Here is a 26,031-nt window from a genome sequence, read left to right on the forward strand (position 1 = left end):
TCCATTCTCAACCCCTATGACTAAAGTAGAGCTTTGGGGAAACAAGTTTAGACTGTTTACAAGTCTTGGAAACTCTTATTAACTCTTTTGTTTCCTCTTTCCATTCCTAGCAGTGTGATCACCTTGGGGACAGATCTGCTGGTCAAGAGGGACCATCCCCTGCCTGTGAGAAGCATACAGTCTGGTGGGGATTTCAGAAAGACCGATGGGCAATTGCCAATCAAGGCTGTTGATGCCACAAGAGTGCTGGGAGCAATGAGGCAGAAGAGATGGACACCTGCCTCAGGTCTGGGAGATCAAGGAGGACTTCCAAGAGGAAGTAGCCCCAGGGCTCTGTGTTTTGGAGTTAGACTGGAAAGGCTGTCTTTGGCTTGGTAAAACACTTTGAGTCTAGGGAGCCAAAAAGGGCCAAGAGTGTGGCCCAGGGGAAAGGGATGGAGACTGTCTTTACCCTCCAGGCATTAAGGAAGGGGTGGGAGGACTAGCTTTCCTTTGCTTTGCCATGACCCAGACACGTTCAGGGACAAGAGGTACCTTCGGTTCACCCCTGCAGCGTTTCTCTTGACATACGATGGGCAAGGTTCAGATCTAGTAAAAATACTTTCCCCCACAAAGCCTAAAAGGACAGGCTGGGCTCCTTTTCAATCACTGCTGACAAACACCACAGCTAATCTTGGTGCTGAGGGGGAAGGACTTCACGAAAGGGAATCAGGAAACAGCTCTTTGTTTCATCAGCTGCATGGCCTCAGCCTGTCCCTGGGCCACTCTAGACCTCACTGCCTCATTTAACAGATTGGATCAATAGTACCTGGCCTACTCATTCAACAGTTTGTTGGGAACATCAAGTCATAATAAATAAGGCTTAAGATAAATAAGAGTCAAGCCCAGGAGCGTGTCCAGTGTTGTTCTGCGATGTCCATTTGCTTCTGCTTCTAGGCTGGTATTCTCCTCACCCACCTGAGGGTCTTGGGTGCCCCCTCACCTAGCTCACCCACTGCCAGACACCACCCTCCGCTCATCCGACTCCATCCACAGCTGCTAATCATGTGGCCATGGCTGCGTCATTCCAGACCCCGACCCAGGTCATCACTGACACCATCAAAGTATTCATGCAGCCCCTTCACTTCAGAGCCCATGAGCCCATATTCCCCAAGTCTCCTCTGAGTCCAGGGCCAGTGAAGTGCACCCCATGGGGAAAACCCTCATCTCAGATACCGCAGCCCAAGGTTCTCCCCCTGGGTCCAGCAGCCATCTTCTAGCTGGAGCACGTGTGCGTGCTTAGTCGCTCAGTTGTGTCTGACTCTTTGCGACCTTATGGACTATGGCCCGCCAGGCTCCACTGTCCATGGGATTCTCCCGGCAAGAATACCGGAGCGGGTTGCCATGCCCTTCTCCAGGGGATCTTCCATCTGTCTTTATTTCTGAAGAACAAAGCTTAGGGCTCTTTCAGCGATAACAGAAGCCCCGTTGCTTTCACACTCTTCTCTGTCTCTAGCCATAGACAGGCACAGCATCTTAACCAGCTGATCTATTAACATGACAAAATGACCGTGACTGTGCCCTGGCTGGCTGAGCTATCTGCCCGGTACACAGTGAGGGTTCAGTAAATACTTGTCAAATGAATGATTAGACCTTGTTATGGACTGAACTGTGTCTCCCCCGGCCTGCTCCAAATGTGTGTGCTCAAGTCCTAACCCTCAATATCTCAGAATAGAATCGTATTTGGAAATAAGGTCTTCAAAGAACTGACTGAGTTAAAATGAGACCTTCAGGGTGGGCCCTAATCTACTAAGACCAGTTTCCTCACAAAAAGAAATTTGGTACAGGACACGCCTGGAACAGAGGTAAGACCACATGAGGACTGTCTATAAGATCTCAGAAGACGCCCAACCTGCCAAATACTTGCTCTCAGACTTTCAGCTTCCAAACTGTGAGAAAATGAATGCTAGCTGTTGAAGCTACCCAGACGGTGGAGTTTTATTATGGCAGCCCTAGCAGACTAATACAGACCTACTTAAGAAAAGTAGCAATTATACCACAGAACAGAGCTGGGGTATGGAGCTTACAGTCTCATCAGTAAGGAAGTGATTTGCCCATAGTGGTGAAACTGTTTGGGGATTCATTGTTGTTTCTTGGAAACTTCACGGGCCCACAGGAGACCCTCAGAAACAAAATGACCAATAGGGTAAAGAACAGAGACTTTCTTAACAGTAAGGCAGGGGCTGCTCTCTGGATGTATATAAGCTCTCTCTGTGTTTGATGAGCAGCAGATATGATTTTTTCCATTTTACAGAAAGGTGACTCAGAATAGACAGTGAATCTAGAGTCAGTTTAGAATGGAATCCCAGTTACATTTTCCATCTACAATATGCCCTGGCTCATCTTGGCTCCATTTCTCTCTCCTCTTCTCTACTTGCTCGTCAGCAAAGCTTAAGGCATATACATAAGTATATAGATATTTGGAAAGTGGGGGAGAATTTGAGGGAAAGGCCAATATTTAGCAATAGCAAAAAATTGCACAACATCTTTGCCTACATAGCCTTGGCAGCTGGGACTCAAACTGAGAGCCCAACTGATGAATTATACCCTGCCTGAATTGTACCAGCTCTGAAGCTGAATTAAAGAGAAGTAAAACTGTAATGAGCATCAGACAGACTGTCCCCAGGGGTGCAGATGACAGAACGAAGCAAGTGAATTGGAGAGATGATCAGAAGAGGCACGGAGACCCCCCGAGGGGTCCAGGGCTTCTCTCTACTGAGATGCAGGCTCTGCGGGCTGCCCTCCCTCCTGCATAGGGAGCTGGTGCCCTGTTTGCTGTCTGTCCCCTTCCTGGTGTCTCTCCTGGGGGGAGGACACCAGCTGCCCCTTCCCGTGCCTGCCTGTCATGGGCCTTCTTCACCAGGATCCTCCTTGTTCTCTTTCTGGTTCTCTGCTCATCCACGAGCCTCACTGCGGGGCCACGTTGTGCATGACTAGACCAAGCTCAAGTCTCCTCCTCCAAAGTTTGCACTACGCCAACCAAAATCTTCCTGAGTTTTCCCAAACCCTAAGGAACTCACAAGACCCTGCCTGGTGTGTCTTCCCTGTGTTCTCTTTGGTTTCTGCTCCTTGGACGCTCCAGGCACACTCCTGCCACAGGCCCTTTGCACCTGCCGTTCCTCTGCCTGAAACACCTCTTGCCAGGTAGCCTCATGACTCCCCCTTGTCACCTCCCTTGGACTGTGCTCAAATTGTCAATGAGATCCATTCTGCCCCCCAGTATTGAAACTTCAGCCCTCATTGCTGGGGGCTTCTCTGGTGGCTCAGTAGTAAAGAATCCGCCTGCCTATGCAGGAGACACAGGTTCGATCCCTGAGTTGGGAAGATCCCCTGGAGAAAGAAATGGCAACCCACTCTAGTATTCTTGCCTGGGAAATCTCACAGATAGAGGAGCCTGGCGGGCTACAATCAATGGGCTTGCAGGGTCAGATACGACTTAGTGACTAAACAATGACAACCTCATATTGCTGGCACCCTGAGTCCTCTTCTCTGCTTAATGTTGTCCATTATGCTCTTTATAGAGGATGAGGTGGTTGGATGGCATCACCAACTCAATGGACATGAGTTTGAGCAAGCTCCAGGAGTTGGTGATGGACAGGGAAGCCTGACATGCTGCAGTCCGTGGGGTTGCAAAGAGTCAGACACGACTGAACGACTGAACTGAACTAACTGATGCTCTTTACCAACTGATGCTCTTTAGCAACTGATGCTATCAAGTATTTTATTTATTCTTTGTCTCCTGCAACAAGAAGATAAACTCGAAGATGGTGGGAAATCTTTCTGCTCTGTTAGTGACATCAGCACCTAGATCAGTGTCTGCCATGGTTGAAAGAGTGAATGAATTCAAAGGACAGCTCGTTAATTGAAAAACGAAATCCACGATGGGACCGGAGTATCAGAATGGACTCATGCATTCTTTCCTGAGAGTCTCATTTTATTTTAAGTACTTTGACCACAGCTTGGTTGCCCTCTCCTACGAAGGATGGTTCTTCTCGCAGTCTGTATCAGCCTCATTCCTCTTTCTCAGGTATCAGAGAAATGGTTTCCATTGGCAGCTGTGGCCTCATGAAACATTTGCCTGGCTTTCTGCAGACTCTGCAAGTCAGTGAGCATGAAATGTAAAATGACCTTCCTGACAGAGGAATAGCATCCGCTTCCCTCTCTCACTCCCACACACAGCTCTTATTATCTCTGGGAAAAAAAAAAAAGAGCTTCTTCACATTTTGTTTGTTTTTATTATTTTTGCCAAAAAGAGAGACTGTCTTGGCATCTTTGAATTTATAATGCTTGAGGTTACCAAACAGAATGTGCAGTGGGATCCTATTTTTATAGTGTGTGTATATATATATATATATATATATATATATATATGTTTGTATATATATAGTTACATATCCTTAATGTTTATATATTTTTGTATTTTATATTTACATATTTTACATGTTTCTACTTACACAAAGCTTCCCTCGTGGCTCAGGTGGTAAAGAATCTGCCTGCAATGCAGGTGACCCGGGTTTGATCCCTGGGTCGGGAAGATCCCCTGGAAAAGGGCACGGCAACCCACTCCAGTATTCTTCCCTGGAGAATCCCATGAATAAAGGAGCCTTGTGGGCTACAGTCCATAGGGTCACAAAGAGTTGAATACAACTGAATGACTAAACACATACATATATATTTCTAAAGACCGGAAAAATATACCAATATGCTAATAGTTGAAGGTGGTGAGAATACTATGATTTTTATTTTACTGTATTCCCTATAATGAGCATATGTTACATCTATGATAAGAAAATAACAGTACATTTTCTTATTTTTTTAAAGTAAAAGTGCTTGTATTACTTGGGTACCTGCTTATTGCTAAAGGTCAGTTTGCTGGCACAAGGAGATGTCAAAAGGACCCCCTTGGGTGTGACCATGCCTTTCACCTTGTGATTTTAGCTTGAAGGAAATGGCAACCCACTCCAGTACTCTTGCCTAGAAAATTCCACGGATGGAGGAGCCCGATGGGCTACGGTCCATGGGGTCACAAAGAGTCGGACACGACTGAGTGACTTCACGAGTAACAAACTAAATAAAGGCAAAGTGAACTAGCAGTGCTGGGTTCTCATGTTCCCATTTACCCTGAACCTGAGCCAAGCCCCGGGCTAACATGGGAATGGCTGATTACGGATGACAGTTTGCTCCATCACTTCCTTGAAAAGCTGCTCGTGACGTCAGAGCTGGCTGTGGAGTCTTAGGACGCTCATCACACTGGATGCCTGCCTTGGAGCAGCTGCATTTCCCTTCGTGGCTTCCTCTCCACTTTCCTCTGATGGGGGTGTCTGCGTTTGCCATCTGCCCCTTTTCCTGACTCCTTTCATTTTTGCTCTGAATATCTGGGTAACGTGCTTCATGCTGCTTGGTAAACCCATGTCCACTTCTCCCCACCACCAGTAAGTGAATTCTTGAGATCCAGGCTACAGAAGTCTCCTTCATTCCCTGATACTCCCCAAGTGCTTCATCTTCTGTACAAAAGCTCTATTTTTCCTGGTCAGGCTTTCTGTGTTCGCACACTGGCTTGGGTGTTTATTTAGGGAGTTGTGCAGGGACCAGCCCTTCCACGAGTGCCCTGACCTGGCTTTCTCCAGAACTGGTAAGACAGCTTCTTCCCTTTAAGGGTTGCTCTCAATCCTTCTGGAACACGTCTTTCAACATGTGAGACTTCCAGTTGATGCGATTTACAAAACATAAAACTCCTTTCCTTGGTATTGAGGACCCACAGTCATTTGGTCCCTGCCTGTCTTTCCAAACTAATCTATCATGAATGCTCCCTATGAGTCCTCCCCAGGAGCAAAAACCTCTTTATTGTATTCAGACTCAACTGATGTCCCTGTACATCTCTGTGCTTTTGCCCAACTCAGGAGTCTCCTCCATAATCTGCTCTAAGGACTTGAATCCCATCCATCCTTTAAGTCTTCATTCAGAGATTATTTATCCTGTGAGTCTCTGTGACCCCAGTTCACAGTGACCTTTCCCACTCATTTGGAAATCCTCAAGTAATGTGAATAAAAATAATAAATAAAAATAATAATCTCACACTGCCACCTAAGAAGAGATGAAAGCAAATGTGTGACAGTCTGCTTTATATACTCTAAGGAAAGCGACAAAAGGAATATAAAAATAGGAAGAAACTTCCATTGAGACCGGAACCTAGGAACAGAGGTTATTTACATGCCAGAAACTATATACGATTACCATGTTCTCAGATCCATCAGACACAGTGTAGATACAGAGCTACGTTTTGGAAAGGCACCCTCAGATCTTGCCCCTCATAAGTCAGAGAGGAGCCTTGGAGAAGTGGAGACATCAATAGAAACCCTTATTAGAAAAAGGAAGACCTGGTAACAATATAGTTTATATCAACCATCATTCATTAGTAAGAAATGAGAGAAGAGTTCTAAGCATAACCAGATGGAGAGAATTTACCTGCTTTCTTCATGGGGAAAAACAAAACAAAACCAATATTTAGTCAAGAAAGGGTTTAGACAACAAGAGAGAAATAGAATATAACCCTCAAGACAGGCATCCAGATGATAACCTTTGGAAAAGATTTGCCTCGAGAAACAGAAGTAAACTATAGAAAGAATCCCCTAGCACCCCCACAGACACACCAGTTTCTCTGGACAATCTATGCATTTATGTAGGGAAAGAAGCTTCTGTTTTTCCTGGGCATAAGTGTCTGGCCTTGGGCTCTTCTCCTCACCGAGTTTAGGAATGGACACAGGATGTATCTGTTCTACATATGCAATTTCATCTAATCTCCTGTTTTCAGCCCCAATTCTTACTCCAGCCTTCGACACATTTGCCCTTTCCTAGTCCAGTGATTCTCTGGGGTCACATTAGCTCCATCCTCGGCACATGGTGCAGGCTGCAGGCTCCTTTTGCTTTGCATCCTCTAAGAATCTGATGCAATTTCATGTCATCGGCGTTCCCTTTCCATTATCTGAAGTGCCATAGGCTCTAACTTTTCTATTGCTTTACTGTCATATCCTGGGGCATCAAACAACCGTAGATGTATGTTCAGTCTGTCAACTTCACCTGAAAGGCTCTCAAAGTCTTACTCAATTATTCCCAAGATATTTTATAGATATAATGAAATTTCATTCTGATGACAAGTGGAATATTTTAATGAAATAATTTAAAGTTTATTTGGAAGGCTAATATGGTAGACTAAATAAGAAATTCTGAAAGACAAGAATTATGGGAAAGGACAGATACTAGAGTATTTGGTTATGAAAAATAAAACAGAATGCCAAGTGGAACAGAAAAGAAAAATACAACCCAGACCTAAATCTATGCATAAATTCAACATGTGATTAAAATCATACTTCAAACTGGCTGAGGGAAAAATTAAAGATGAAGATGGCAAATGGAGTGAATCATTCGGAATGAAGATTAAAAAACCACCTTTATTCGGTATAAGAGATATATTAGAACATATTCCAAACAAACTAAAGAATTAAATCTTTAAGAGAGAATGAAAGAAATATGGCAGAAGAAGATGAAAATATACATTAAAACGTAGCCAATGCTGGTGGTGGCAAAGAAGGCATTAATTACACAAAAAAGGAGCAAGGACTCCAAAGGAAAAGACTTGAGAGCACCGATTACACAAAAAATGAAAAGTTCTGGAAGCTTAAAAAAAAAAAAACACTTTTACAAGATGTAGACTAATCAGGTAAAATATTTGCAACATATGAGCCAGAAAGAATAAAAGTATTAGTATACACAGACCTTTAAAAATCAGTAAGAAAGTATGAACACCCCACGAGAAGGAGGAGCTAAAAACACAAAACGCAACTTGCAAAAAAGAAGAAATGATTAATAAACAAACAACCATGTTCAAATTCTCTAGTAAGCAAAGAAACATTAATTAAAACATCATTTTTAACCACCATCCTGTACTTAGTTGCTCAGTCGTGTCCAACTTTTGAGACCCCATGGACTGTAGCCCGCCAGGCTCCTCTGTCCATGGGGATTCTCCAAGCAAGAATACTGGGCTGGGTTGCCATGCCCTCCTCCAGGGGATCTTCCCAACCCAGGAATCAAATCTAGGTCTTCCACATTGCAGGCAGATTTTTACCATCTGAGCCACCAGGGAAGGTAGCTTCCATAAACCTCTCATCCTTATTCATCAGCAGGCAGACAGAATGAAAACCACAATCACAGAAAACTAACCAAAATGATCACATGGACCACAGCTTTGTCTAACTCAATGAAACTGTGAGCCATGACATGTAGGGCCACCCAAGACGGATGGGTGAAAAAGAGTGAAAAAAGGAGTGGAAAAGCTGGCTTCAAACTCCACATTTAAAAAACAAAAATGGCATCCAGTCCCATCACTTCACGGCAATAGATATGGAAACAGTGAGAGACTTTAGTTTCTTGGGCTCCAAAATCACTGGAGATGATGACTGCAGCCATGAAATTAAAAGTCATTTGCTCCTTGGGAGAAAAGCTATGACCAACCTGCTGCTGCTGCTAAGTCGCTTCAGTCATGTCCGACTCTGTGTGACCCCATAGACGGCAGTCCACCAGGCTCCTCCATCCCTGGGATTCTCCAGGCAAGAACACTGGAGTGGGGTGCCATTTCCTTCTCCAATGCATGAAAGGGAAAAGTGAAAGTGAAGTCACTCAGTCGTGTCCTACTCTTAGCGACCCCATGGACTGCAGCCTACCAGGCTCCTCCATCCATGGGATTTTCCAGGCAAGAGCACTGGAGTGGGGTGCCATTTCCTTCTCTAATGACCAATCTAGACAACATATTAAAAAGCAAAGACATTACTCTGCCAACAAAGGTCCATCTAATCAAGCTATGGTTTTTCCAGTAGTCATATATGGATGTGAGAGTTGGTCTATAAAGAAAGCTGAGTGCCGAAGAACTGATGCTTTTGAACTGTGGTGTTGGAGAAGACTCTTGAGAGTACCTTGGACTGCAAGGAGATCATACCAGTCCATCCTAAAGGAAATCAGTCCTGAATATTCATTGGAAGAATCAATACTGAAGCTGAAGCTCCAATACTTTAGCCACTTGATGAGAAGAACTGACTCATTGGAAAAGACCCTGATGCTGGGAAAGATTGAAGGCAGGACAAGAAGGGAATAACAGAGGACGAGATGGTTGGATGACATCACCAACTCGATGGACATGAGTTTGAGCAAGCTCCGGGAGATGGTCATGGACAGGGGAGCCTGGAGTGCTGCAGTCCATGGGGTCGCAAAGAGTCAGACACGACTGAGCAACTGAATTGAACTTTTAACCACCAAATTGGCAAAACATTTAAAAAACTATACCATCCAGGTTACCCTTATTCATTGTTGGGATGTGTGTAAATTCCTATAGCTTTTTCGATAAGTAAAACCATATTGGGCCAAACTTTACATGTGTATTTTTTAAACCCTTTAATATATTTATGTTTTTCTGTCCATTAAATTTATGTATAGGAAAATTTCCTAGGGAACTATTTTTAGATGCAACAAAAATGTACACTGCAATATTTGTAATAGTCGATGGCTTTAATCTACATAATGCCCAAAAATGATTTGTTAAATTAATTATTGTGCATCTAAACAATGGAATATCTCATACCCATAATTTTTAATCATATTTAATGACTTTGGGAAATGGTATCATTCTAGTAGGTGAAAAAGACACCTTTACACGTCTATACTATGAGCCCAGGGCTTCGCAGGTGGCGCTGCTGGTAAAGAATCCACCTGCCAATGCCGGAGACATAAGGGATGCAGGTTCGATCCTTGGGTCAGGAAGATCCCCTGGAGGAGGGCATGGCAACCCACTCCAGCCTTCTTACATGGAGAATCCCCCCCATGAACAGAGGAGCATATCAGGCTACAGTCCATAGGGTCACAAAGAGTTGGGTACAACTGAAGCGACTTAGCATGCATGCACGGATGATATGATCCCAAATTTGTAAAAAGGAATTTAAACATATACACATTATAAAAAACTATATGATTATGTCTGGGTAGTGGCATATGGGTGATTTAAATTTTCTTCCTTATATTTTTACATATTTTCCAAATTTTCTGCAATAAACATATGTCATCTTTATAAGCAGAAAACATTTTTTTTAATATAATGCTTTTCTTAACCAGATTTTAAATTGCTTGAGGGTTTTTTTTTTTTTTATTGAACACATCATTATAATTCCTACAGGGTGCAGACCCAGGATGTTATTTTTTTTAGCTTTTTATTTTGTATTGGGATATAGCCAATTAACAATGTTGTGATGGTTTCAGGTGAATGAAAGGACTCAGCCATCATATCCATGTATCCATTCTCCCCCCAACTCCCTTCCCATTCAGGCTGCCACATAGCATTGAGCAGAGTTCCACGTGCTTGTTGGTTATCCATTTTAAACACAGCAACGTGTATATATCCATCCCAAACTCCTTAACTATCCCTTCTCCCCATCCTTCTCCCCGACCAACGATATTTGAAATGATACAAATGAACTTGTTTACAAAACAGAAAGAGACTCACAGACTCAGGATGTTATTTGAAATGTAGTGAATAATAAAGAAATATTTATCTGATTAACAAAGTTCTTTCTTGGGTTTTTTGTATTCCTTTTCAAATGACTCTAAGGCATATTTTTAAAATATGAGACCATCATCTAAAACCTGTTTTTCACACGGGCACATGATAAATACTGCTTCCTGCACTGTCGGTAGCAGAGTGCAGACTCGTTGCCTGCAAGAGTTAATTTCAGGCACTCCTGATCACCTGTTCAGCATCTGCCACGTGTCATTCATTCAAAGGCCTCTGAGGCTCACCAACTCAGGAAAAGGATTTTTGCTTTGCAGTAGGTATATACACAAAGACAGCACCAATGCAAATAAGAAATTCCCGGTCCAGAAATAAACATTTCTTAAGCAACCTAGACAATGAAATGGATGCTAGCCTTTTCTCCCAGAACTTTTTTGTAATTACATTTTTATTGACTCTGCAGAGGAAATGAAAAAGGCTAACATATAATTGACTAAAAGAAATAGAAGTAATAAACCGAGCCAGAAGTCTTGAGGAAACATGTATATAAGGCAAAATAACTCTAATAGGAAAATCTATTCTAGGATGTTGAAGTTATATAATTGCCTCCGCATGCTGCTTTGGCTGTGAAAAGAGCTGGGTGGGGTGCTGTGACACGGAACACCATGAGGAGGGCTCGAGTCTCTTACCAAATTTGTCTGTGCTCTGGGTAATTTAAATTCTACATTTCAAAAGCAACTACCGGTACTGGATTCTGAATTTTACATGAAACAAATGTGGAGGAGGGCACGTGTGTGAGTGTGTCTATTGGATTCAAGAGGCATTTAACAAGTTGTCTTATGATAACCTTGTAGCCAAGAGGATTAGTTACTTGGTGAATACATATGTATGTATGTGTGTGTATTTATGTATATCTACATATATATACATACACGTTGTTGTTGTTTAGTTGCTAAGTCATGTCTGACTCTTTGGGACCCCATGGACTGTAGCTTACCAGGCTCCTCTGTCCATGGGATTCCCTAGGAAAGAATATTGGAGTGGGTTGCCATTTCCTTCTCCAGAAGATCTTCCCAAACCAGGGATTGAATTCACATCTCCTGCATTGGCAGGCAGATTCTTTACCACTAAGCCACCAGGGAAGTCCCATATACATACATAAATACATATTCTGCAAATGATCAGGAGATGGAAGCCACTCTGCATTGAAGTGGTAAACCATATACCACTGTATTTTCAACATAATCATTACTGTAGTTTGAATTAGCTGATCAGAATTAAGAGCAGAGGTCAGAAAGGAAGGTGGTGAAGCTTCATCTGGCACATGCCCCGCACCCTAATAGTCAGGCAGTCCTGCTGCTCACCCCCTCTTTACACCTACACTTTGAGTCATTCATGTTCTTGATGAGCAAGAATCATACCCCTCAGATGTTGGGGTAGAAAAAAGATTAAAACCTGCTGACATTAATAAACATAGAAAAGGCAAGCTCAGCCAATTTGTGAGTCAATTACAACTAACATTCTGATGACAGAATCAGGCTATAAACTGATCTTGACAGGAGGAAATGAAGAGATGAATGTAACAAGAAGATATTTAGTAGGGATAAAACTTAGGCTCTGACCTTGGGGCTGAAAGATCAATAACGAAAACACAGGGAGAAGTGATCTACATAAGGAATGTGCATGCTTAGTCACTTCACTCATGTCTGACTTATTGCAACCCCATGGACTGTAGCCCACCAGGCTCCTCTGTCCATGGGATTTCCCAGGCAAGAATACTGGAGCGGGTTGCCATTTCCTTCTCCAACCTAAGGAATGGTTCCTGCGACAAGCCTAAGGGGTTTCAGGCACCACCCCGGATGCCAACCAGAAATTTAGTCCTAAGCTCTATATATGCTGCTGCTACTGCTAAGTCACTTCAGTCGTGTCTGACTCTGTGCAACCCCAGAGACGGCAGCCCACCAGGCTCCTCCGTCCCTGGGATTCTCCAGGCAAGAATACTGGAGTGGGTTGCCATTGCCTTCTCCAATGCATGCATGCATGCTAAGTCGCTTCAGTCGTGTCTGACTCTGTGCGACCCCATGGACAGCAGCCCACTAGGCTCCTCTGTCCACGGAATTCTCCAGGCAAGAGGACTGGAGTGGGGCTCTATATATGGACATGTAGAATTTGGAATGAAGAGGATGGCATACTCTTTTTTTTTTGCCCTGGTCACAGCATACCCAGAGGGCTACATCTGGTTCTCTCTTGTGCCATCTTTCAAGGGGGCATAGACCAACAAGACTGGGTTCAGAGACAGTGAGGGAAGGCTTGGGGGGAGGGTGTCTTAAGGCTCAGCAGAGGAGAAAAGAGATATGATGCCTAGAAAAAGAATGACTTGGGAATGAGTGGGAGAGAGGGCATGGATTGATTCCCAAGTTTAGAAGAACACAGAGAGATTCCTACCCAGAATGGTCAGGAGCCCTGCCTCTGTGTGTTTGTAGCACTGTGTGCCTATTTCTAATATGGGAGAAATTTGCCTTCATATTAATTTCCACTCACAAGACTCTAAGCTCTGTGAGGTCAGAGGCTGCATCGCAGTTTCTTTGTTATCTCAGAATATAGCAGATTCTCACTAATGTTTGTTTGGACCAGAAATAAGAGGAATTAGACTTATGTCTGGCTCCTAGAGGTAGGTAGCACTGCGAGCAATAGCTAGGAGCTGTAGCAAGACAAGATGACGACTCACCAGAAAGAACTATTAAGCAATAGAGTTGAGCATGGTGAAATAGCTGACCTCAGGAAGGAATGCCTCCAGAGCCAGACTGAATGGCCATCCAACATTCAAACGGGTAGTTGGAGCAGACGATCCTTAAGATGGCATCTTTCAAAGCCTGGATCTGTGATTCCACCCAAGGGCACACGCCATCTTTGTTTGAACAGACAACCTCATGCTAAGAAGAGGGGCTCCCAGAGACATGTGAAGGCCCCTTCTGGTTTCCTTTACCAGAACCTCAGGGAAAAGCTATAGGTCTAAGTCCTCAGGTCCAAGGTCACACGAAGAAAGGACCACCATATAATAAAGACCTTACAATGACATGTCAGGTCGTGGACAGGTTTTCATTCCTCTGAGCAGTCTGCCCAGCTCCCCTTTTGACTTTATGTGTCCCCAACTTGACTTGCCTAACTTACTCTCATCTCCTTTCTCTTCCCTTCCCTGGGCCTCAGTCACAGCATTTCCCAACTGGGTTGATAATTTGATCTTGACTTGTGACTCTTCTGTGCCTGCCAGCTTTGTGTTTCCATTCTGGATGCTTCACAGGGCCCCCTGGACTGGGTCACAGGGGAAAGGACCACTAGGGGGCTACTTTACTTAGCACAGTGATCTCAAGTGTAGGTGCTTGGGGGTACAGGAAGTGGCCAAGCAGAGGGGGCAGGCTGGCCTGCAGTTCCCAGCTCCCTCAGGCCTGGGCAACAGGACCACCCCCTCTGCAGCACCATCCACTTGCACTCTGCAGGGGTGATGCTGCATGACAACCCATGTGGCCTTGTGTGGGGCAGTAGCCCAAGGGGAAAGGGCCCGAGTGTGGACAAGCCACCAGGTGGCAGGAAGCGATTCCCAGACACCCGCTGGGTCATGGCGGGCCCTTCAAGCACATGCCTGCATTTCCGTGGGGGGCTTTTGCTTTTATGAGTCTCCTTGGGCTGCCCCAAAGAGAAGGAGTTATAGTGAATTGTCATGGATTCAGTTCTCAAGAAACTCGACACCTGTAACCACCCCTATCCATTCCCTCCCCTGTTCCCTCTGGACTTGGGATTTAGATGAGGAATGTCGGGGGAGGGGGGGTGGCTACTGTCCAGTTACCAGAGATCGGGGGCTACAGGAGCCCCCAGAGTCATAAAGCAGGTCGGGATCCCTCTTGCATTCTGTGTCTGGCAGAGTTCGGCTTTTGCAAGGGGCACTGAACCCTTAAACACCCAGTAATGGATTAGTTCTGGCTGAAGGGAAAATTCAAAGATGAGCTGGAAGAAGAGTTTACAGGACTAGGATCCAAATAGGAGGGAAATTAATTGCTCAATTCTCACGTTTTAAGTCCAGAAGTTAACTTCTAAAAGACATCTATTCTCTCTAGACAGGACTATTTCAAAAGTCCCATTACCTGATTTCTTGAATGGCCCAATGCTTCTTGGCCGGTTCACAGACTGCTAACTCTCTCCCTCTCTATATCAAAGGGGAAAAGTGCCCCCAAGGCGGCCACTTCAGGCTTGGGTAGACCTCAGAGATAAACCCTAATTCATTTTTAAATTGGTTGCAGGGGCATTCACAGACAGACAGCGGCCAGATATGGGGCAGTGTGTCTGTGCGTGTATTAGGAGGGGAGGCTAACAGGCAGAAAGGCAGAGGGATCAGAAAGGTTTGAGGGTTTCTGAAATAATCTGCCAGACTATTTAACTGGGACGCTAGGCTACTCCCCTAACAGCTGCTGGACCAGGTAACCGTCCATCCTCCGGCCCCCATCCCACCCAGAACTACCTTTTCACTGAGTGGCAGGTGAACAGATGCCACGCTGCCCTTAGTCACTAAAGCAGAGAGACTATATCTTCCTCATGTTTTGTGGAGATGAAGCTACTCTGAAAGGAGACCCGCAACCACTCCCACCTCTCTTGGAACGCACATGGGGGCTGCCATGTGTCCTGGAGGCAGCATGGCGGCCTGAGCAGCCTAGCTCTGGGTCCTATGTGAAGTTGGCATGGTGATGCCCAACTCATGAGGCTGCTATAAAGATGAGATCATGTGAAGATTAGATCACACTACCTAAGACACAGTGAGCACCCACATTAGTTCCTCCCCACCCCCAGGACAGATAGCAGGTATCTAAGACCCTACAGACTTACACTCTGTGTTCTCTTCTTGTTTTGGAATAATTTCTCATTTAGGATCCGAAGCCTTGAACCTGGGGAAATCTGTTTGTCCTTCTCATCTAACTCCTCCCAAATTTACCTGGAGTACCCTCTGTCTCTGGCTGAGAACTGATATCATCTCTGCCGTTTAATGCTTGGGCCTGGGTGTAACGACAGAAAGCAAATGGAACTAATGACGGCAGTATGCGTTTTTGGTTGCTGGGGTTATTTTATGTATTTCTCTATACATTCTCTTCTTTAGACTCTTGGGCACCCGAAATCCATATGGATTTTGCTCAGCTATGAACTTCCCTCTTCTAACTGCAAATCAGACCTCATTCCACATCCATCTCAGGGAAAGAACTGTTAATTCATTCATTTGCCTACTTGCTCACTCACTCACCCATTAATTCCACTCACATCTAGTAGGGACTTAACATTTGCCAGACGTGGGTCAAGTGCTGGTGACACAGAGATGAATCAGGCCTGATCACCACTCCTGAGAAGCTTCTGTTGGCTGGATGGCCAGGGAAGAGGTACACTCTGACCAGAGCAGGAGAGCACGCCAGGCGCTCCCACAAAGGTGTGGGGAGGGAGCATCCTAAAGGGAGGCATGCTGAATCCTTCCTGGAGGCGGTTGCGAAAGCTCCCATAGAGATCTGGAAGCTAACCATGGAGGTCAAAGTTCAAGCTGGTCAAGCATGCAGGTTTGGAATAAGGGCATATCACAGGGTCAGGATTCCCTGAGGAAAATCAGGAGGGCATGGACATACTTTCTGAACATTCTATGCCTTTGCCTGAATGAAGAACAAGCAGCTTCCTCCGGATTCATTTCCAGGAATGGCCAACAGCATCAGCCTCCTTAAGAAATAGGGTGCAAAATATACCAGCTCAGTGGGACTTCTAATAGATTTTTCACATATATGTTAACATGGAATTTAAAGCTGAGGATTACCAGAAGGAATACCTTGAAGTAATTCTGCGAGAAGCCCAGCAATTATCCCAGAATCCCAGCACACAGTTGGCCATGACGGATGGCATATAGGTGAGGACCTTGCAGATGGCGCCTCTTAAGGACTTACAGACCCTCTAGGAGATGAGCGGGGAGGGAATCTGGAAGTAAAAACAAAAACAAACACGAGACCATAGTGCAACAACCTCCTGTCACAGGTGAGGGGCAAAACCCAGCAAGGCAAGGGACTTATTCCAAAGCCCACTTGGCAGAACCAAGCCTGGGCCCAAGTAGAGCAGTTCCCTATCAGATCACCTTGCACACATGGTGGATGAGGTCTTCTCCCACCCGAGGCTGCTCACCCTTCCAGACGCCTCTCTCACCATCCTCACCATACACTCGACTCCCACCATTCTGACCCACTTACAATTCGAAACATGCCAGTCTCTCTCTCCCTTCTGGCTGGTGTTTATGCCACCTTTGGCTCCCGGACTGCCCTGCTCCAACCCTCCCACCCCCCAACTTGGCTAATACCCACTCATTTCTGCATTAGAATCAGAAGCCCTCTCATATGCCCCCACCTCCCTCATCACAGCAGTTAGCACACTGCCCTTCAGCACAGCAACTTCCAGGTCACCACCATTCTGCCTCCCCAAGAACAAAGCAGGCTCCTTAATGACAGACCCTACTCCTTTCTCATCTCCATGCCTGTACACCTAGCACAGCACCTGGAGCAGGCTCTCAATAAATGAACAAACTCTCTCACTGCAGAACAAGGGTTAAAGGCAGCCCCACTCTCTCCTCTTGGCCCAAAGATACCCACTGAGCAGAAACAGCCAAGGCGCACCATGTATTTGTAGAAAAGATACAAATGTATATTACACATGGGCTTCCCAGGCGGCGCTAGTGGTAAAGAACCCACCTGCCAGAGATGCAGGAGGTGCCAGAGATGTGGGTTCCATACCTGGGTCAGGAAGATTCCCTGGAGGAGGGCATGGCAACCTACTCCAGTATTCTTGCCTGGAGAATCTCATGGACAGAAGAGCCTGACGGGCTACAGTCCATGTGGTCACAGAGAGTCAGACACGACTGAAGTGGCTTAGCATGCATGCACATATATTACACAGCCACCACATTATGGTGTCACACACACACAATGGGTCACACACATATACTGGACCACTCAGACCCGGCAGCTAATCTGCAAATAGATATCAGCCCCCCATGTCATTTTAGAGCTGAGTTTCCTCCAGTCACCCAGACAGTAAGCAGTAGAGCCAGGCTCTTCCATACTGAGGCATCCAAGCTCCAGAGCCTTCCACTTGTACCCCTGTTGGAAACAGGTGCTCAGCATTCGCCTTTGTACTGTCTTTGAAATGCAGGTTTTTCTGCTTATGTAAGCTGATGCCAGAACAGAAAGCTTCAAGCAAAATACCATTGTGGTTCTGCTCAACAATGCTAAGGTGAAATTAACAGCATTCAGTTTGCTCAGACAGAAGTGAAAAAGACTAGAACAGGATTTTTGTGGGCAGAGGGAAATGTGCAACTTCAGTAATTAACCCCAAAGAGCAAATTTTGGATGACAATTAAATTCTCATTTGAAACAACACATTTCTCATGCAAACAGGAAATTATCTCCTTTCAGGTTTCCCACAAAGCAAACTGGCCATATAACAAGGATGTTGGATTCTTTGAAAACAGCAACTCTGAAATCAACAAAATTAAGATCCCACCTGCATGGGAAGACCAGCAGGCTTCTGAAGGTTGCTGCCAGATATGATGTTTACCTGTATTTCTCATGGATATGGATAGAACAGGTGTGGACTTACATACTCAGTATACAAATACAGGTCAGAGAACTGGAAGGACATCTTGAGGCATCCAGATGGATGATCTATATGGACAGGCTCCGTGGCAGGTAAGACTGCTGAAAGTTTATGAGGGATCCAGTAAGGCATATCTTAGAACATATCAGAAACATTTAACTGTTCAGCCATGACAAGGTACAGAGGCTGGGGCCAGGATAGGGCCCAGCTAGTTTCTCATAGGGACCAGCTTACATACATTTTGTATCTTGGGCTCCTAGTGACACTTTTCTTCCCAGTCTTGCCCTTTGATTCCAAGTGTTTTATTAAAGAATTTTCCTAAACAAAGACAGTTATTTCCCTAAGAGAAAACCTAGTGCCACCTCTTAAAATAATAAGACCCACAGAAGTGTGAGGGAAAAAAGGTACAATACATAACAGGTCAACTCATAGGTGACCTAGAGCAGCCTATAGACAGAGCTTTAGGCTTTAGGGAGGGACGCTGAAAGGAGCTATTAACTTAGGTCTCAGATCAAAGCAGAAGCCTAATCATAGGCTTAGATTTGAAAACCAAGGCATAGGTGAGGCCCTATTCCTGGAAAGCATTGCTGGGGGAGATTGGAAGATGAAACTGTCAAACCACATAAGAGGCCCATGGTCAGCCTTGCAGTCTTGTTCTGGCCAGATGAACCCAGGGCCACAATGGCACTGAGGCCAGCCCCTGCTCAAATTGAGTCAGGGTTTGTCTGGGAATTTGAGCCTGACAATGGGCCACCCATTATGGGAGCTGGAGAAACCAAGATGGAAGAAGTGAAAGAGGGGCTGACCTAGAGCACCCTTCCATTAAGACATGAAATTGTTCACACTCGTAGCATCAAAGAAACTAAATTATGGTATCCAAGACTAAAGTAAGAATAAACCATGACTGAAATATACTTAACACAAATAGGCAGGGAGTGCAGGGGAAGAAAAGCTTTGCCATGAATAACCTACCATAAATTACTGATGTTTCCCATTTTAATATTACAGTTGAATATCAAAGAAAGAAAACAAAGTTAAGCGCATTCATTCCTTTGAAAACTGTAATTGAAGAAAGACTTCCCATGGATGTTAGTAATCTTGAGAACAACAAAAATAAAAATTTGTATAGCACCTTGCCTTTTCTGAACTATTTCCAGATGTATCACCTGATTTCAAATATATTACAGAGACAAAATCAAGCATTGGGTAGGTTTTGTGACGTGAAGCACAGAAATAAATAGTGTTGTGAAGACAAACACCCCAGTCTCTGAAACCAGGGCTATGGTTTTACAACCATGTCATGTCCCACCAGCCCTGTGGGGGAGTTGAAAGCCCCCAAAACTGAGCATTCATTGATTCTGGATTTGGCAGTTAGGAGAGAAATAAGGTCAGTCTGCCCCTCACTCCCAGCCACCTCCTGCTCTACAGTCTTCCTTGGATTTTCTCAGTAGAACCACCCACAGCCATGTGGGGGGAAAATCATTCCAAATTGTAACAGACTGGACTTGGTAATGTAGCAGACATGATTAACTTACTGGCTGATGACATTACAATTTACTTATCAAACTTACCATATGAAAAAACCAGACTTGTATAAATGATCTAATTATTTACTAGCAAATATCCATCTTCAAAATTAACTAAGCCAAATGAATTGCTATAGTCAGGCATCTAAGTAATGTCCTACTCTGCTCAGTCTTTCCAAATTTAAATTAAATCAATGATAGACTCCTGGCGACCAATGAGAATAAATATGTACTCATTAATCTCTAACTTAATCACAGATAATTAAATACAGTCATGTTATACAGTTTAAATATCATCTGTTACATTGGTCAACTCTCCCAACATCGTGGCTAGCAAATAGTCAGATAATGAACATGGTTAAGTTGCCATCATTTTTATTCCCTTATAATTAATTCAACTCTGCATTAATTAATGGGCAAACAAACAAAGATACTTTGGGTGGATGAGCAGCAAAGTGGCAGAATAATCACAAATATTTTGGATTCTGCTCAAACAAAGAGTTCAGACCTAGGATTCCCTGTTGGTCCAGGGGATATGGGTTTAAACCCTGGTCAGGGAAGTAAGAATTATTAGAACTCATCTTCGGGGGAGATGTTGTTTATTTTGTTTGTCTTTTTTTTTTTTAAGATTTTTTGATGTGGACCGTTTTTAAAGTCTTTTTTGAATTTGTTAGGCTCTTTGGCTGCAAGGCATAGGAGATCCCAGCTCCCAAACCAGGGATGTAACCCACACTTCCCACATTGGAAGGTGAAGTCCCAACCACTGGACCACCAGGAAAGTCCCTGGAACTCATCATTGGATATGGTCTAAGCATTCTAGAATATGCCATTGGAGGAAGTTCTAAGAAGAGGCTAGGGTAAGATGGGTCTCCCACTACCTGGGAGCTTTTGAACCTACTGTGTTTTGAGATGTTACTTTGGAATGACACTGTTTATGCTCCAAGTTGGTGATAGGAGCCTTAACAGGAATCCCAACTAGAAGTATGGCATTAGGTAAGACATTTTTTGGAGAAGCACTAAGTCAGGAGAAGACATCCTCTGGATATTCCTGGGACAGAAATGGGTCCAACTCACTTTAATAACTTTCCAAATTTTGTAGAAATATAATCACCTTATCAAATGGTGGAAAATTGTGAATTAAGAAGGAGCTATTAGAAACTCTAAGAATTTTCCACAGTTTGTTGTGACCCACACAGTCAAAGGCTTTAGCATAGTCAATGAAGCAGAAGTAGATGTTCTTCTGGAACTCTCTTGCTTTTTCTATGATCCAGCGGATGTTGGCAATTTCATCTCTGGTTCCTATGCCTTTTCTAAATCCAGCTTGAACATCTGGAAGTTCTCAGTTCATATATTGTTGAAGCCTAGCTTGGAGAATTTTGAGCATTACTTTGCTCAAAATGAGTGAAATGAGTGCAATTGTGCTGTAGTTTGAATAGTCTTTGGCATTGCCCTTCTTTGGGACTGGAATGAAAACTGACCTTTTCCAGCCCTGTGGCCACTGCTGAGTTTTCCAAATTTGCTGGCATATTGAGTGCAGCACTTAAACAGCATCATCTTTTAGGATTTGAAATGGCTTAGCTGGAATTCCATCACCTCCACCAGCTTTGTTCGTAGTGATGCTTCCTAAGGCACACTTGACTTCATACTCCAAGGTGTCTGGCTCTAGGTGAATGATTACACCATCGTGGTTATCTGGGTCATGAAGATCTTTTTTTGTATAGTTCTCTGTATTCTTGCCACCTCTTCTTAATATCTCCTGTTTCTGTTAGGTCCATACCATTTCTGTCCTTTATTGTGCCCATCCTTGCATGAAATGTTCCCTTGGTATTTCTAATTTTCATGAAGAGATCTCTGGTCTTTCCCATTCTATTGTTTTCCTCTATTTCTTTGCATTGTTCACTTAGGAAGGCTTTCTTATCTCTCCTTGCTATTCTTTGGAACTCTGCATTTAGAAGGGTATATCTTTCTCTCCTTTGCCTTTAACTTCTCTTCTTTTCTCAGCTATTTGTAAGGCCTCCTCAGACAATCATTGTGCCTTTTTGCATTTCTTTTTTTGGGGGATAGTTTTATTCACCACCTCCCATACAATGTTATAAGATTCCATCCATAGTTCTTCAGGTACTCTATCAGATCTAATCTCTTGAATCTACTTGTCACTTCCATTGTGTAATCATAAGGTACTTGATTTAGGTCATACCTGAATTGGCTTCCCTGATGGCTCAGACAGTAAAGAATTTGCCTGCAATGTGGGAGACCGGGGTTTGGAAGAGCCCCTGAAGGAGGGCATGGCAATCCACTGCAATATTCTTGCCTGGAGAATCCCCATGGACAGAGGAGCCTGGCAGGCTACAGTCCATGGGGTCACAAAGACCAGAACACAACTCAGCAACTAAGCACAGCACAGCACAGCACATACCTGAATGGCCTAGCGGTTTCCCCTCCTTTCTTCAACTTAAGTCTGAACTTTGCAATAAGGAGTTCATGATCTGAGCCACAGTCAACTCCCAATCTTGTTTTTGCTGACTGTATAGAGTTAGAACCAGACATGGAACAACAGACTGGTTCAAAATTGGGAAAGGAGTATGTCAGGGCTGTATATTGTCACCCTGCTTATTTAACTTATATGCAGAGTACATCATGTGAAATGCTGGGCTTGATGAAGCACAAGCTGGAATCAAGACTGCCAGAAGAAATATCAAAAGCCTCAGATATGCAGATGACACCACCCTTATAGCAGAAAGTGAAGAGGAACTAAAGAGCCTCTTGATGAAGGTGAAAGAGGAGAGTGAAAAAGCTAGCTTAAAACTCAACATCCAAAAAACAAAGATCATAGCATCTGGTCCCATCCTGGTAAATAGATGAGGGAACAATGGAAACAGTGACAGACTTTATTTTCTTGGGCTCTAAAATCACTACAGATGGTCACTGTAGCCATGGAACTAAAAGATGCTTGCTCCTTGGAAGAAAAGCTATGACAAACCTAGACAGCATATTAAAAAACAGAGACATTACTTTGCTGACAAAGGTCTGAATGGTCAAAGTTATGATTTTTCCAGTAGACATTTATGGATGTGAGAGTTGGACCATAAAGAAGGCTGACCGCCGAAGAATTGATGCTTTTGAACTGTGGTGTTGAAAAGACTCTTGAGAGTCCCTTGGACTGCAAGGAGATCATACCAGTCCATCCTAAAGGAAATCAACCCTGAATATTCATTGGAAGGACTGATGCTGAAGCTGAAGCTTCAATACTTTGGCCACCTGATGTGAAGAACTGACTCACTGAAAAAGACCCCATGCTGGGAAAGATTGAAGGCAGAAGGAGAAGGGGACAACAGAGGATGAGATGGTTGGATGACATCACCAACTCAATGGACATGAGTTTGAGTAAGCTCCGGGAGATGGTGAAGGACAGGGAAGCCTGGTGTGCTGCCATCCGTGGGGCCACAAAGAGTCGAAGAGGACTGAGAGAGTGAACAACCACAAATTAGGAACTCTGGCAGACTGAGGACAACTTTTGATGTAAGCACAACCTGAAGAACTCCCTCACTTGGAGGAGTACCTGGGTTCTTGAGTCTGGTCAGATGTGAGACAGAATCCCAGCCCACCACTTGTCTGCTCTCTGACCTTGAGCCATGACTCCATGTTTTCTTGGTCTCACTTTCTTCTTTTGCAAGATGGAGAGGATAATGCCTGCTGCATAGGGTTCTTGATCAGTTAAATGAGATTCTACACGAATGTGACTAATACAGTTCCAGACAGTCAATAAATGCTAGCTCTCATTGGGCTAATTTTGTTCTCATAAGATATTAATTGCCAGGAGATACAGCCAGCCAAGCAGGAGAGGAAAATCATTTTCATTTCACCAATCATACTGATAATGCAAAATCAAATAACACTGATGCTGTTAACTGGAGATGAGTCATGTCGTTTGCATCAGTTGGCAACTAGCAATTTCCTCTCAGGTACTTTGCACTGGGGACCTGCCTATACAACGTAAGTGGTGTCTTGCTGGTGACTGTGTAGCTTTTGTGTAGTCCAGAGAAGAAAATAATCACTTGTTTTTCTATCCAGTTATTCTTTTATAGACAAAATTAGGACATTTAAACAACAGCTCATAAGAAGAGTGGGATTAATAGTTCCACTAAAAAGAGCATCGAAACATAAGTAAAATAAGATTTTTAAAAATAAGCACACAAGAACAAACTTGCACCTGTCTTACTGACCCTTACACTTAGTCTCCTTAGTCTTTGGATTTCTTCTGATCTGATTAGTATGTCCCTTTCTAACTCACCTGAACACACCTATGGCATCCAAGGTTTCAAGGATGGCTCTGAGCTTTCCAGCCCACTATCATCCTCTTGTGGAAACATGGTTTACCTACAATGCAGTACTGTATCCTGTCGACTGACAGAGCTTGTAAAGGGGCATCTATCTCCCCTGCTTATTTAGCTTACCTTACATGCTACCCTCTTCACATAACAGAGGCAGAGAGAAAGAAGAAAAGTCACACAAAAACACAACCCTCATTTTGGTAATGACTCTTTTTCATTCAGATGGGAAACATTTTCACTAAAGGAATCAAGAAACCTCTCTAAACAAGAATAATCTATAGGCAGGCTTCGGAGATATTGTGGGTTTGGTTTCAAATCACCACAAGAAAGCTAGTATTGCAATAAAGCCAGTCACATGAATTTTTGGTTTCCCAGTTCATGTAAAAAAAAATTATATGTTTACACTATGTTGTAAGTCTATTAAGTATATGATAGCATTATGTCTAAAACCATGTACATATCATAATTTTTAAATACGGTTAAAAAATCCAAAATGACTGCAGATGGTGACTGTAGCCATGAAATTAAAATATGCTTGCTCCTTGGAAGAAAGCTATGACCAAACTAGACAGCATATTAAAAAGCAGAGACGTTACTCTGTCAACAAAGGTCCATCTAGTCAAAACCATATTTCTTCCAGTGGTCATGTATGGATGTGAGAGTTGGACTGTAAAGAAAGCTGAGCGCCAAAGATTTGATGCTTTCGAACTGAGGTGTTGGAAAAGACTCTTGAGAGTCCTTGGACTGCAAGGAGATCAAACCAGTCAATTCTAAAGGAAATCAGTCCTAAATATTCGTTGGAAGGACTGATGATGAAGCTGAAGCTCCGATACTTTGGCCACCTGATGCAAAGAACTGACTCATTGTAAAAGACCCTGACGCCGGGAAAGATTGAAGGCAGCAGGAGAAGGGGACAACAGAGGATGAGATGGTTGGATGGCATCACTGACTCAATGGACATGAGTTTGAGTAAACTCCAGGAGTTGGTGATGGACAGGGAGGCCTGGTGTTCTCCAATCCATGGGGTCACAAAGAGCCGGACAAGACTGAGTGACTGAACTGAACTGAACTGAACTGAAAAAATGCTAACCATTGTCTATGCCTTCAGAGAGTCAGAGCAGTGAGATCAAAAGATCACGTGTTACAAATCACCATAATAAATATAATAATAAAGTTTGAAATATCGCGAGAATCACCAAAATGTATCAGAGACACAAAGCAAGCCAATGCCATTGAAAACAATGGCGCCAACAGACCTGTTTACAGCAAGGTTGCCACAAAAACTTCAATTTGGAAAAAACACCGTATCTGCAGAGCACAGTGAAGTGACGTGCAATAAAACAAGTCTGCCTGTACAGATAGGTTTCTTCTATAGGAACTAAGGACTTGGTCCACTGGAATTCATCAGTGATCGGCTTATTTCCACAGGATATAACAGCCTCTGGGGGCCAGGGAGCTATAACTGTTCCTTGACCTTTGGGGCAAAGGACCAATGGGAGCACACAGCATGTAGGCAGTGAGAGTCAAGGAGAGTGAGCATGGTCCTGGGACCCTGGCCTGGGGCTGAAGGAGGCACAATGCTGAGTGAGCAAAGCCCAGAATCACTTAAGTCCCCCTTGGGCCATCCACACAGAGGCTGGTGGCAGAACCGTCAGCAGATGAAGGGAGGAAGAGAGGAGAGGTGAGGGAAAAGGCCAGAAAGAGCTCTAATGAAAGAGCACTAACCCCCCACCCCAGGCATTCGATTTTGTGATTTTATGTCCCAGGAAAACTGGTATGGGAACCCATGAGGCTCCAAGACACCACTTGGGGCCTCTTCAACCAGAATGGAACTCCAGAGACTTTGCTGTTGAGAGTTAAGCCAGACACCAGTGTAGTACTTCTGTACATTCTACTCAGACTTCTTGATGGCTGCCCTAGGCCAGTG

At 44.0% G+C, this 26,031-nt stretch overlaps 1 long non-coding RNA gene across 4 annotated transcripts in view; it reads right to left on the reverse strand.

The window, feature by feature from the left end:
• The window catches only part of LOC105605199 (uncharacterized), a 208,338-nt gene that overhangs the window by 46,080 nt on the left and 136,227 nt on the right, over positions 1-26,031 (reverse strand). For all 4 annotated transcript variants that reach the window (XR_009598618.1, XR_009598615.1, XR_009598616.1 and 1 more), the window contains one exon: positions 16,437-16,582. This is a non-coding gene — a long non-coding RNA (uncharacterized LOC105605199). The remainder of the gene's footprint in view (positions 1-16,436; positions 16,583-26,031) is intronic.

This window comes from Ovis aries, chromosome 26, assembly GCF_016772045.2.
Source record: "Ovis aries strain OAR_USU_Benz2616 breed Rambouillet chromosome 26, ARS-UI_Ramb_v3.0, whole genome shotgun sequence".
Classification (NCBI taxonomy): domain Eukaryota; kingdom Metazoa; phylum Chordata; class Mammalia; order Artiodactyla; family Bovidae; genus Ovis; species Ovis aries.